Consider the following 13,545-nt stretch of genomic DNA (forward strand, 5'->3'; position numbering starts at 1 on the left):
TTTTGATGACCTATTGCTCAAAACTATTGTAAGCATATGTTATCACAAAAAATGTGAGATATGTGGGTTAATCATATTTTTCCTGTACTATGTTGACATGATTGGCTCTTTAGGACAGCTGATTATTTAGATTCACCTAAAATAAGTGACAAATAGACGGAACATGAAAAAGAAAAAGTTTTAAAGTAGAGGTCCTTCCCAGGATCTTAAATTATCTCCATATTATTTCATCTACATCAGTTTCACAGTTTAAGTGGTAACAGACAGACAGATTACTTTTGCATTTATAATATTAAGTACAGATTCTATTATTTGTTTATCTCTCTTCCACTTGTCCAAGCTATGACTCATGCAACACCATTAAAACAATCATGGCCAATTATCCCCCGAGATGATCCAGTGTTTTTTACGATGGTTGATTATACAAGATTCCTTAATGACAACTGATGGCAACTTTATGAAGTGAGATTTAACATTGTGTGAAGCAATGTTGTCTTATCTTAGAGAATATCATATTTGCGCTTGCATATACTATAGTGCATATGTTGCTATGTATATTCTGTCCACACACTGATTTCTTGTATTCTGGTTTTCTCTCTTAATAAGCTATTAAATTAAGAGTTGTTATGGACTCGTAAGACTGCCAGCAAAGTAATAAAAAAAAAACCGGCCAAGTGCGAGTCGGACTCGCGCACGAAGGGTTCCGTACCATTTCGCAAAAAAAACGGCAAAAAGAATCACTTTTATTGTATTGAGCCCCACTTAAATATTTATTATATTTTTTAGTATTTGTTATTATAGCGTCAACAGAAATACATCATCTGTGAAAATTTCAACTGCCTAGTGGTTCATGAGATACAGCCTGGAGACAGACAGACAGACCAACACACGGACCCGTTTTGACCTTTTGGGTATGGAACCCTAACAATCCCTATTTTGGCCCATTGTTTAAAATTGAGATGAACTTGAGATGTCTCAACTCTCAATCCTACTTGAGCATAGTACATCTACATATATTATGCAATATCAGATTATACAATGTTGTATATTATCTTAAAAAGTAAACTTGACACCAAGTGCCACAATTGTTGTGTTATAATATGTGATGTTATATAATAAAAGGTGTCCGTTATTACGTTATCTATACCACATTCTGATAGCTTGTGGTAATTGTGGTAAAATAAGGGGCATTATGTATGAAAAGCGCCCTTATTGTCGATGGCCCTTACGCCGCACAACGTCGCGGGGCGTTGTATTTATATCGGAGCATCGTTAATAATGGCGTAAGCGCCATCGACAATAAGGTCCCTTTTCATACATAACGTCACATATGGTCAATCTTCTGACCACCTACTGCTGGGATAAATTTTGTAACTCACAAGAGTGAAGTGTGTATTATGTGTATTGTGTGTATACATATAAGTGTGTACTCCGCAAATGCAAAAATGGTTAGGTGCATCATATTTTAGTAGTTAAATTCTAGGTCTTATTTACTATTAACTAGGGATTGCAAATCCGAATCTATTTTACAAAATCCGGATTTTCGGATAATTTTCACGCCGAAATCCGAACTTCGGATAAAATCCGGATTTAGGGAATGTTTTCTTGGTACCAGGAATAAAAAAAAAACGACTTTCTAATAAGAAATTAGTCTTTTTATTTACTGTAATAGTCTTATGCAGTGGCGTAGCTAGGTGGGGGCGGCGGGGGCCTTATATTTTATCTACAAATATATATTTATTTCGCGAAATTAACGTAATCTCTTATAATATATTTTCCTTCTTTTGGCCTCGGAAATGCGTGGTTAAAATCTCCCGGGTTCCTCGTGGGCACCTGGTATGGAGCAATTATATGTTGGCGCCTCGTAGGGTATTTTATTCAGAAAGGTTTTTTTTTATTATGTGATTATTTCTGTAATTGAGAAACCATGTCACTGTTTCTAATTGGGTGACTCTGGACTATTTGAAATTCATTGAGATATGGGATTTTACAGAATCTCTTCCACATCTTGCACTTGGCAATAAAAGTTTTTAATTTTTTTTAACATAAATTATTTGTATATCTTTCACGGGACAATGATGACTCGGACCTTTGGGAGGCGTGCGCGGAGCACAAGTACAACACGTAGATGCCCTTTTAGCCGGGTACTGACTGGGCGAGCAGCCTCGCGAGGCAGCTTCGTGAGGCAAATCCTCGGTCAGTCAGGACGTGCCTCGCCCGAGGCAAACGCATGTCCGGCCTCGGCCGAGCGCGCCTCGGCCCGAGCCGAGCGTTGTCGGTTTTTTGTCCATGATCATAGGAACCTCAGTAAGTTTGCCGCGCTCACTCAACGCCATGGATAAAGAACAGTGCCTTAAATTGATACAAATATATGGTGTATATGTATAGACGTTCATGGGATGCGAAATATCCCGATTATACTAATAGAGGACTAGAGGGCTTTTCCGCGCGCGGCAGCCTCGTGCAACAAATCCTACTGACCGAGGCTGCCTCGCGCGGCATTCGTCCGAGGCTGCCTCGCGGGGCTGCTTGCTCAGTCAGTACCCGGCTTTTGTTGCACGAGCTTGCCACGCGCGGAAAAGCCAAGCCACGGTGACGCCTGAGCCAAACATCGAACACTCAGTATAACGTGAAGTCACACAGACACCGCGCTTGTCATGAGGCTGTTCAAGGCCCAAGGCCAGTGAGTGAGACAGGCAACCCCCCCTCTACCCGCTTGCAAGGCCCAAGGCCAGTGAGTGAGCCAGGCAACCCCCCCTCTACCCGCTTGACGCGTATTTGCAGTAATCAGAACATTTTAACGGTGCAAAAGGCAATTGTATAGAGATAAATTAAGCGTTGTTATGCCTACAAGTACCTCGCATGTCGACATACTGTCTGAGAACGCGTTAATAGTAGGGATTGCAATCCGGATTATTCGAACTTCGAAAATCCGGATTATCCGCCAATTTTTCAATCCGTTTCTAAATCCGGATTTTTAAACCCAAATCCAAATTTTCGGATTTTTTGTTAAACTACTATTATAATTCGCGTTCTCAGACAGTATGTCGACATGCGAGGTACTTGTAGGCATAACAACACTTAATTTATCTCTTACTACCAGTCATCAAAAGTGTTAAACTTAAAGGTTTAATTAAACCTTTGAATCCACTTGTAATAAAACAGAAAGTCCTGTACTTAACAGGACCTAACTGGGCAACAGTGGACCTGAGCTATAACCGCGAAAATCGAAGTTCGCAAATTGCGGGCATCTTTCTCTGTCACTCGAATTACGCCTTCATTGGAGTAAAAGAGAAAGATACCGCAATTTGCGAATTTCGGTTATCGCGGTAGCCCCTCTGGATATCTCTGCTATAATTTATAAATTGACAGTTACCAAATGAAAAAGCGCTGGTGGCCTAGCGGTGAGAGCGTGCGACTTGCAATCTGGAGGTCGCGGGTTCAAACCCCGGCTCGTACCAATGAGTTTTTCGGAACTTATGTACGAAATATCATTTGATATTTACCAGTCGTTTTTCGGTGAAGGAAAACATCGTGAGGAAACCGGACTAATTCCAATAAGGCCTAGTTTACCCTCTGGGTTGGAAGGTCAGATGGCAGTCGCTTTCGTAAAAACTAGTGCCTACGTCAAATCATGGGATTAGTTGTCAAGCGGACCCCAGGCTCTCATGAGCCGTGGCGAAATGCCGGGATAACGCGAGGAAGAAGAAGACAGTTACCAAATGAGGTATGTTTTTTTTTAAGTTGTTACCTATAAAAGGTTTTTAAAGCCTGATCATCTTGAATAATTCCGTGGTACTTGTTGTCTATAATTTTTAATTTACTTTTTATTCCTATTTAAACCAAAATAATTGGATTATTGAACATAGACATGCAATGCATCCAGTGCCTTCATAGTCATACATAGAGATGGGTAGGGGTGAGTAAATACTGAGTATTTACTCGGTATTTACTCAAAGCACCCGATAAATACCCGTATTTACTCATTTAGGTGGGTAAAAACGATTGCTTATAAAATATTCAAAAAGTGAGATTAAAGAACAAAATTGTCTTTTGTTGAAGAGTGCTAACGTGTATTAACAATATCTATAAAATAAAAAGCATAGAGGACGCTTAATTTAGGAAAAAAAGGTAATTATTAGTGAGAGGAAAATTTTGTTAACAATTATGTTTTAAATAAGAAGGTATTTACTTTAAAAATATGAGTACTTAAATTCTACCGATGTTCTAGATAAGTGCATGTCGCGCAAAAGTGCGTGTTTACGCGGCACTTACGACCTTTTATTAAGGGTTTTTTAAAGAAAACTCAAAAATGGCTCAACCGATGATGTTCAAAATATTGCTTTTTGTACTTTATTATGCGGCTAATCTCCCGATATGTTTTCATATTTTTTCTGAACTTTGGTTCTAAAGTTATAGAGAGGGAAACATTATTTTGGCCTTTCGAAAGGGTTTTTTTCCAAAAATATTCAATTTATCCAAAAATGTTCTTAGAAACATTCCAGTTATTTTTAAAGACCCATTTAATGATGTGCAAAATGTTGGTGGTTTCTGAGATTTTTTTTTGTGACAATTAGTTACATGTATGGAGTGCCCCTCTTAAAAATACATTTCTTACAATTTTGAGTACGTAATCCAGTAGCGGCTTACAAAATATACCTATATTTCAAATTTATATGCCCCTTTCAGCACTCTTAATAGTTTATACCCACCAATTTGGGTATAAACGAGTAAATACGGGTAAATTGAGTAAATACTGAGTATTTACTCGGTATTTATCCGTGAGTATTTACTCACTACCCATCTCTAGTCATACATAGCAGACATATTGTAGATAAGCATTAGTGATTCAACATTACACTAATACAGGTGACTATTTACAATAACAAGCATAGTGCCAGTGTGTGTTAGATAATAAACACCACCTAGTGATGCCATTAAATATCCTGACAAATGTCTGGAAATACTGACGTTTTCTGAAACGAATATTTCTTCAAACCCCCAAAGATCTTTTCAATCAACTATAAACACTGTTTTTTGCGAAGAAAACTTTTAAGGTATATTTGTGGACCTAAAATTGGTCCGAGAGGCAGACGTTCCATTCATGCTCTCTTAATAACAACTTAAGTGAGACACAGACATACCAACGAGTGACCCGTTCTTAATATATTTAATATTCATGCTCTTTCTCTGGTTAATAACAAATAAAATACTACAGCATAACCTTTCCTTTCATCTGTACCTTTAGCTAGCTTCTAATGGTTAGTTAAGGTTTCTAAAAACCCTGACAGTCGCCAAGTCCTCCGCAATCCTGCCAAAAAACCAAGAATCCTGACATGTCAGGGGAAATCCTGACGAACGGCAACCCTAACACTGCCTAACTTACATACTAACATAGTATAGTGTGGTACGATTGGTGTGTTATTGTTTGCAATGTCTTCTATTTAAAATATACCATAAAGCTAACAGACTAAGGTCCTAATACTATTTACGCGCATAAAATATTTAATCAATGATTACAGTGAATTAGTTGGATGTTTTTATCCTTATTCATGTCAGTCGCATGTGCATTTTTGCCGAGTAAATGGTGCTTGCTTGTTTGGACCATGGTTATTTTTTCTGAGATTTCAAAAATACAAAATTTATTTGAGCGATTTACGCGTGCCATAGCAGATAATTTACTTGGTAATCTTTATAATGCCTATAGATGTTTGTTTTGTATGCTGTCTTTATATACGTATGCTGGAGCATGTTATAGGAAAGAGTTGTCTTTATTCCTCTATATCTATAATACCTCTAAGGTATGAGCCGAGCGTATATCACGCTTGTAAGGTGTCACAACTAGTGTTGGTAGGAATTCGAGTCTTTTGAATCCAAGTCAGAAGAACTCGCGTCTCTGCGCTTAAAATACTTCCAAGGGTTTGAACCCTTTATTGAGTCAAGCGCAACTTAAAAGTACTCGGAAAAAGGCTTCTTCAAATATTTTGTAAGTTTTATCTACATGAACACTAAGGAAAATAGGCGTTATTAAATACTGTGTACTCAACATGAATTTCATGTTGAAACAATGCGTTTATTAGGATACTTTCGTACATAAGTTGAGAGTTCTCTTTAAAGGACTCAAGTCTTCACAAAAGGCTCGGGTCTCGGTAATAACGAGTCGAGTCTAAAAGCAGAGGACTCAAAGGACTTAGTTTTAGCCAACATTGGTCACGATCGTGTGCCAGTGCCTGCCTGTATCACTGTCATCACAATAAATTACAATAGCAATGTTCATTGAGTGATATTATTAGCCTAACATTGTTTCTGCGATGTGCCGTATATTTTACTAAGTACATACATACATACAATCACGCCTATTTCCCGGAGGGGTAGGCAGAGACCACGGATTTACGTAAGTAATTTACGTTTAATTAAATTGTTAACCAAGGCAGTTCCTCATCGCGTCTGCGTATGGAAATATCATTACTGAAACTGTAGCGATGTCGTCTTCTACGACGCTCTTATAGCAATACGGATAAAGTCTGAATTTGATAAATTCCTGAACTATGTATTATAGAAGTAAAATTACTCGAGTTATGTTAGGTATAATAGGTATACGTATTTGTAATTACGTGTTATCTTGTCGTATGCTTATCGTAGTTGCATTTGTTTAAACGCGTGTATTGTTTTTCGTGTGGTTAGATACGTGCGAATTTGAATTTTAACTGGAAATTCAATTTATGACTTGACTTAACTTGATGTTCTTTCCTTTTGGGGCTTGTTTTTAGTTTAAAGCTCTTTACCTACAGGATGGCTTAAACATAAGTGCATTCCCGTTACCAGGGAGGTTTTGGGATTATACCTTGCAACTTTTACTATGGGACCAACCTCGAATTCGCGAAAAAAAATTACCCTCCCATAGAAAATAGACCAGCCATAATATATGAAACAGCCAAATATTTTTTACGATTTCGAGGTTGGTCCCATAGTAAAAGTTGCTCAGTATAATCCCAAAACCTCCCTGGCAACGGGAATGCACTAATTTTTTTGCCATCCTGTATACACAAGTCGTTAGCACATAACGAGTTTTATGTAAGTTTCTATGTATTCTTTCATCGGTTTCCTTATCACGTCCGTTTATTTGTTCACTTCATTAGAAAGCCTGATATTTTTTACTTAGTCATATATTATCATTAAACATGTTGCGCTGATAATTGTCCAGAACTCCAGGTAGCATAATTAGTAAAATTACGTCATACATAAATGCATAATTCTATCCGTTTTAAAAGATTAAGATACGGGCAGCTGTGCTGTACTGTACACTTAAGAACAATAAAAAAATAATAAGAAAGTTTGCATAGACTGACCTATTTTCATTGCGCCAGAGTGTACTAAATGCAACACTCTTAACCGACTGTATATTTTAATACGATAGCCACTGTGTGGGCGTTTGTCGATTTCACTTTCTTCTTGTAAAATAGACAATGTGACGTCACTACCTCTCACTCTTAGCTTTTTAGGGCAGTGTTAAACTATTGTTTGCTTTGCCTCGGAACTTGTCTTCATTCAATGTTATGCTACTTGTGTTAAAATACACTGAGAGAAAAATCATCACCAGGAATTAAATAAAAAACAGTTCTGTACTGGGGGAAAAAATGAAGTTTTAGTAATAATTATGGACGTTTCACTATTTCTGTAAAGTTTATTTATTTCTACAAACAGCTCAGTAATCCCAAATATAATTTCAACAAACAGATAATAGAAATTGCAAGAACTAATAGAAATTGCAAAAGTCAATTTGTTCCTATTAGTTAACTCTCCTTGTCCCCGGATTAAGTTTATTTTTGTAATTCTAAGTGTATTTTTGTTGTACTTTTCTCTCAGTGTACTTACTTTAAAATTGTTTTCAAATTTAAATTTTATGGTACACATATCAGGGTTGCGTTTTATAAATGATTTCTTATGAAAGTGGCATAACATATACATAGGTACTAACTAAATGTAACCACACTATTTCTAAGGCAATATGGAAATAGTAGGTAGTCGTTACATTGTGTTATAATAATGGAAATATAGTCAAATGTGTATCAGAGTCAAATTCAAACTAGATATCGTAACGTATCTAGGTATCGTAAATAGGTAACGGCCAATATTTCAATGAAGTCAGTTCAAGCTAACTCTGATTAGTCAAAAGAATACGTTTATAGAGTCGGTAAGTAGACATGCCAAGTGCTACGTCAAGTATGGAGCTTATAGGGATATGTACGCATTCTTACTGCTAAGTTTGTGCACAGTTAGCGTGGTCAGCGTCTAATAGTGGGGGAGTGGGGGCACCAAGTCGGTGTAGTTACCTTAGGTGGACTACACTAAGTACAATAAAAAGTTGTCATTCTAATAATGTAGTTACTAGGTAATATATTAGTAATAAGCCTGGTCCACATATTTCAGCCGGCTTTAAAACAATTCGTTATCATTATCAAATGCCACTGTCACAGTATCTCGCTATCTCGATGACCTTATACTATGCACTTGATTGTGCTTTGTTATGATTCGGATATTGCTGCTGTATCTATGTCTGTATCTTTACGTATTTATAAAAAAAAGTTTACAACATCTACCTTCAAATGGGTTCTTGAGCCAGTTCAGGGTCGATGAAAACATTACATGCATAAATAATGTACTCGTAGGTTAAAGTCAGGTCTAGGGTTTGCACGACGGATCCGAAATGTATGGGAAGATCCGCGGATCCGGATCCCGATCCGAATAATTTCATACATTTCGGATCCGGATTGCAAACCCTAGTCAGGTCGTTCAGTGACAGATCCAGGTTGGTTTGTATTTGGTTGGTTAATCAATAAATGTTAAAACTACACGAAATTTATAAATTATTTGTTTACTTTTATTTAAGTACCTAAAGATACAGACAGAGTATAGTTCAATTTATATTATTTAACTATCCACAAAATGTGAGGTCGAATGGATCCCGTACCGTAGCGCTGCTAAGCTAGGATACCAAATTAAATTATATCCAAAGATTCAATCATTATAAAAACGAAAATCAACCATATTTCCTTCACTATTGATTTCAAATAGCTTTTTATTTGGCCTTAGGAGGCCATTATGACAGACTGGCTGATGTGAAAAGAAATGTGTTATCCACAGAAATCCATTACGGTATTTGTGATTTACATTTTACGTGTACATTGTATTATTCCGTCCTCTTACCATCTTCAATAATTTTCCTTCTTAGCAAACATTGAAAAGATTTCTTATTTATTTTACTCTGTAGCTCGATTCGCCTGTTTTGAGATAATAAAATATTTACCAAGAGCTTTCCAGATCTATTGATTTGTGCGAATGTCGTCAACCTGCCTTTAAGTAAACATATTTCGTGTTTACAAAAATATGTCTTGATTCTTACGATCTAATATTACTTTACCTCTAATTTGTGACAGACAGACTGTATATGTGTATGTAATATCTATCACCGTTAAGACCGTTCCGATCGATAAAACTTTATCGTCTGATTATCGCGTGTCTGGACAAAAGAAGCCAGCATATAAGTATCGAGATTGTGTTAATTGCGAAAATGAATCTAGATCTAATGAGATTTTCTCAGTTGATTGCCAATTAAACTTGTCGTAAATCTGATCTCTACCTTACATCGTTATAGTCGCTTCCTCAAGTGTCCAATAAAAATATTCCAATACACCCGATACTGTCATTGAGGACATTCGATACTGAAACCCTTTTCAAACGAAACTGAACCTTCATCTCCAAGATTTTAAGCACGTTTTGCAATGATGCTGCAAACAATGTTTGCTCCATACATGACCTCAGAAATATCGCGCCTCGTTTGTTATCATTATGTTTAGCGTAAATTGAATCAGGTATGCGAGTTCGGTTACATGATTAGGTCTCCGTAAATCCGGTTTGGACAATAGAGCATAGAATTATACTCGGGTAATGCGAATTAACAGGGAATGAACAATCTTATGCGGAAAAGTAAAACTTAAACAAAATTTGCGAGGAGTGGGGATTTTGGAAAAACATCACAGTCGTCTAATTTTCAACTTGGAAACGCAGTTATACGGTCTACGTCCCACACACAAATATTTTTTCACGGCTGCAGACAAAACGCAGTAACTCCAAAACTAGTTATTTTTCTCAATGTCCTTAACGAGTTGCGAGGCCTACAAGGTTCCCTATACGTTACCAAAAGCCTTCTAATTCTAAACAATATACGCCTTTATGCCATCGCACCGGTCTATTCCTGTCTAACGTTTCAGTAGGAAGTAGAGCGTGGCCACGTGGGCCCTTCGAGTGAAAGTTCTGTAAAGCCGATCAAGTGCTGTTATCTTTGAGGGCGATTGTGGCGGTTTTGAGGGCTTGAGTTGCGCTGAGTTAGCCTTTTAGAGGGGTTCAATGTGGCATAGCTGTTTGTAATACTTATTATATGTGTTCTTAAAGTACTTACTATTTTTGATGTAGGAGGTTCTCTTGATTACGGTAAGGTTGATAGTGCGACAGTTTATGGCTCCTCTACACGATGGGCCAACGCCGGCCACTGGCGGCCACTGCAAGGGACGCAGCCATGCGGTAGATATTGCTATCTCATTTTATCGCATGGCTGCGTCCCTTGGAGTGGCCGGCGTTGGCCTATCGTGTAGAGGAGCCTTTACAGACAGTAAGTTGGTAGTGTAGAGTTGAATTTACGTAAATCTCGTCTTCTGTGTAACTATTGTCAACTTCCAACTGTCATGCAGGGACCCAAAAAAAGTCTGTAGTCAATGGTTTATGTGTCTCTCTATTTGGCATACCTAATGATACGTATGTTTTAAACGATTGCAGCGTCTCCTTTACTATTATCCTCATTCCTCGAGAGTTAGTCCTCTTCTCTTTCTGAACAGACTCTCTAGCGTGTAAATGTAATGTGTAGTTTGTCTGTAGGACGTTTAATCGCGCGCCAATCGCAGTCTGTTCTTGAACACGCCCATTCAGTTGCCGTTCACCTATTTGCAGAGCCTACAAATATAGCTGTCCATTACTTCCTACCGTATTTAAAAATAACTGGCAATTTGTAGCGTAACTTTCATGTTGATTTAGATTTGGAGATCGCGTGCTGAAAATTAGCAATCGATATTAGTGTGTAGTCGCGAATTTATATGGTATCAGGCAGTTGATAAATATTCCATTGCATCTTTACATTCTTTAAAATATAATTCATGTTTGCAAAAAGTATTGCAAATATTTGCTCAATATGATCTTCATTTGACACGCGCAACCCTAAATTGGTTGTTGATAATATTAATAATCATTTAAAGCTGCTGAATTGATGATAGAAAGTGATATATTAAACATAACTTTATCATAGTAGGTCCCCAAATAATACTGTGCAGCGTCAAATTTAAAATACAATAGCCTTAGCTTGTTGAAACTAACGCGGTTCTCAAAACTTTCCAAACTTTAAGCTACAAAATTGCTTCGCCGCACGCCAACTTTGGCTTCTTTTTAACCCACCATAATTAGCCAATTTGAGCTGTTATTATAATGGCAATTTTCCCCGTATTCACGGTTCACACACACTGGCGCGAAGCCTTTCAAATGCCAGTATCAGTCATACTCTGCGCGTCTAAAAATACCTGGTGCGGTACTTGGGTAACTCGAATCAATCTCGGCGTTCTGAGCTATTTATACCCGGTTCCGATAACGAACCCTTATAAGATCCAGTGCGTATGTTTGTCACGAACGTCCTTAACATTGAACTTGCGTTGACGTATGGAAGTTAAGGGAAAGGCTGAGCCGACATTCCGACCGTATATAGAAATTTATTTTTTTCCTTTGGAACTTCCTTCTTTATAAGATCTAGTACTTGTTCAATTTCTTATGTGGCCCTAGCATAATCGCCTTGGGGTTAAAGGGTTCATATACCACACCAACAGCTTTTACTTTCCGGCGTCGATCTGATACTTAGTTTATGGAATCTCTTTTTCTCCTTTTCTATGCATTTAATGTAAAAGATCATTTGTGACATTGCCTTTTTAAAATAAATCAACTAAGGATTCTGTTTGTGCCTTTTCAAGCCAACCCTAGAAATGGGTTAAAGATAATGCTTCTCGCGAAAACAGAATTAATTTACTTGCAAAGTACTCTATTTTGGGATTCAGGACGAGTGAACCAAGATAATTGGGACTCGAGCAAACATTCTTAAAATAACTTCATTGTGCAGACTTTTTTTACAGATTCGTAAATATATCAAAGGATCTGTTCATTCTAAAGCATCACTGTTTTAAAGTTATTTTTATCTTTTACTGTTGTAAATTATACACCGCTGTTTTACAGCTCGGCTTTAAAGTTTGAAGCGTAATTTTATAATTATAACTTATATGGCGGATATGAGACAAGACAACTACGCAAATAAAAATAATTAGCACCTACTTGGGTTATGGTTGCGAATCGAGGTCACAACCTCGACATAGGACATTGGTTTATTGTCCATTGTGTACGGAAATTGGCAACATTGGACGCGCGGGCGAGTTGAGGTTTTTTGGATGAACCAGTGTAACCAGACCTCAAGTTCAGCAACGATAAGCATAGGTTTGTCGGACCTGACTTGGCCTCTAATACGACTGTGAACTGTCGTCTTGCTGCAGAGCGATGACTGTACAAAGCGGATAGGCTGGCCTGTCGAAACTCCAGGATCGTTTATGTATGTTGACCGCCGGTGACCATACTTGCTTTGGTTTTACTTCTTGGAATACTCTAACTCTAAAAGTTAACGCTCCATTCGCTCCAGTGAGATTGGTTGAAGCAATTTAAGCGGAGATTGAGCTAATACTCTAATAGGAGTTTTGTCGCTGGTTCGTTAACCCTACTCTAGAAGACTAAATAAGTAAGGAACTCGGCTAAAAGTGATTAAGCTTAGGTTGATCGCAGAGATCTTATACTGGCCTTCCCGAACGGATAACTCTGCAAGCAATTACAGTATTGTGAAGTCACCGTCAAAGTTGCTAATACATTTATGGTAAAGCGACATTCCGATGACGAAATTATATAATTGACGCGCATGCGAGTTTAGTATTGTTTAAGATAAATTATTCGTTAGTAGCGCGACTCGTGATGTGGTTAATATACATTAGGGTATGAGATTGCAATGTGCACGTGTATGCCGGTCATACTGACTCGTATGCAGTAGTTACATTTAAATCGCGGTATAACCCGTCCTGGAAAACCGCTGCAGTAAAAATCTTTCTGTTTGCAAAATGTTTTTTAATTAACACATCATCATCATCATAACAGCCTTTCATCGCCCACTGCTGAGCATAGGCCTCTCTTCGAGTACGCCACTTATCCCGGTCCTGAGCCAATCTCATCCAGAAGTATCCCGCAATCTTCCGAATATCGTCCACCCAAAAACAAGATTAATTAAAAAGTTCTGATTAAGTTGCGGAATGATTGCTAATATTTGTATTTTGTAGTATCGTTGACTTTCTTTGGATTTTTTAATGTCGTTGTAAAATAACATAAATCTCCCAATGAAGTTTATAAATGGCAAATTTGAAA

At 37.6% G+C, this 13,545-nt stretch overlaps 1 protein-coding gene across 2 annotated transcripts in view; it reads left to right on the top strand.

Annotated features, from left to right (window-relative positions):
• The window catches only part of LOC134663532 (carboxy-terminal domain RNA polymerase II polypeptide A small phosphatase 1), a 36,057-nt gene that overhangs the window by 1,229 nt on the left and 21,283 nt on the right, over positions 1 to 13,545 (top strand). The gene's annotated exons all lie outside the window — the stretch shown is intronic.

The sequence above is a fragment of the Cydia fagiglandana genome, chromosome 4 (assembly GCF_963556715.1).
Source record: "Cydia fagiglandana chromosome 4, ilCydFagi1.1, whole genome shotgun sequence".
Lineage (NCBI taxonomy): Eukaryota > Metazoa > Arthropoda > Insecta > Lepidoptera > Tortricidae > Cydia > Cydia fagiglandana.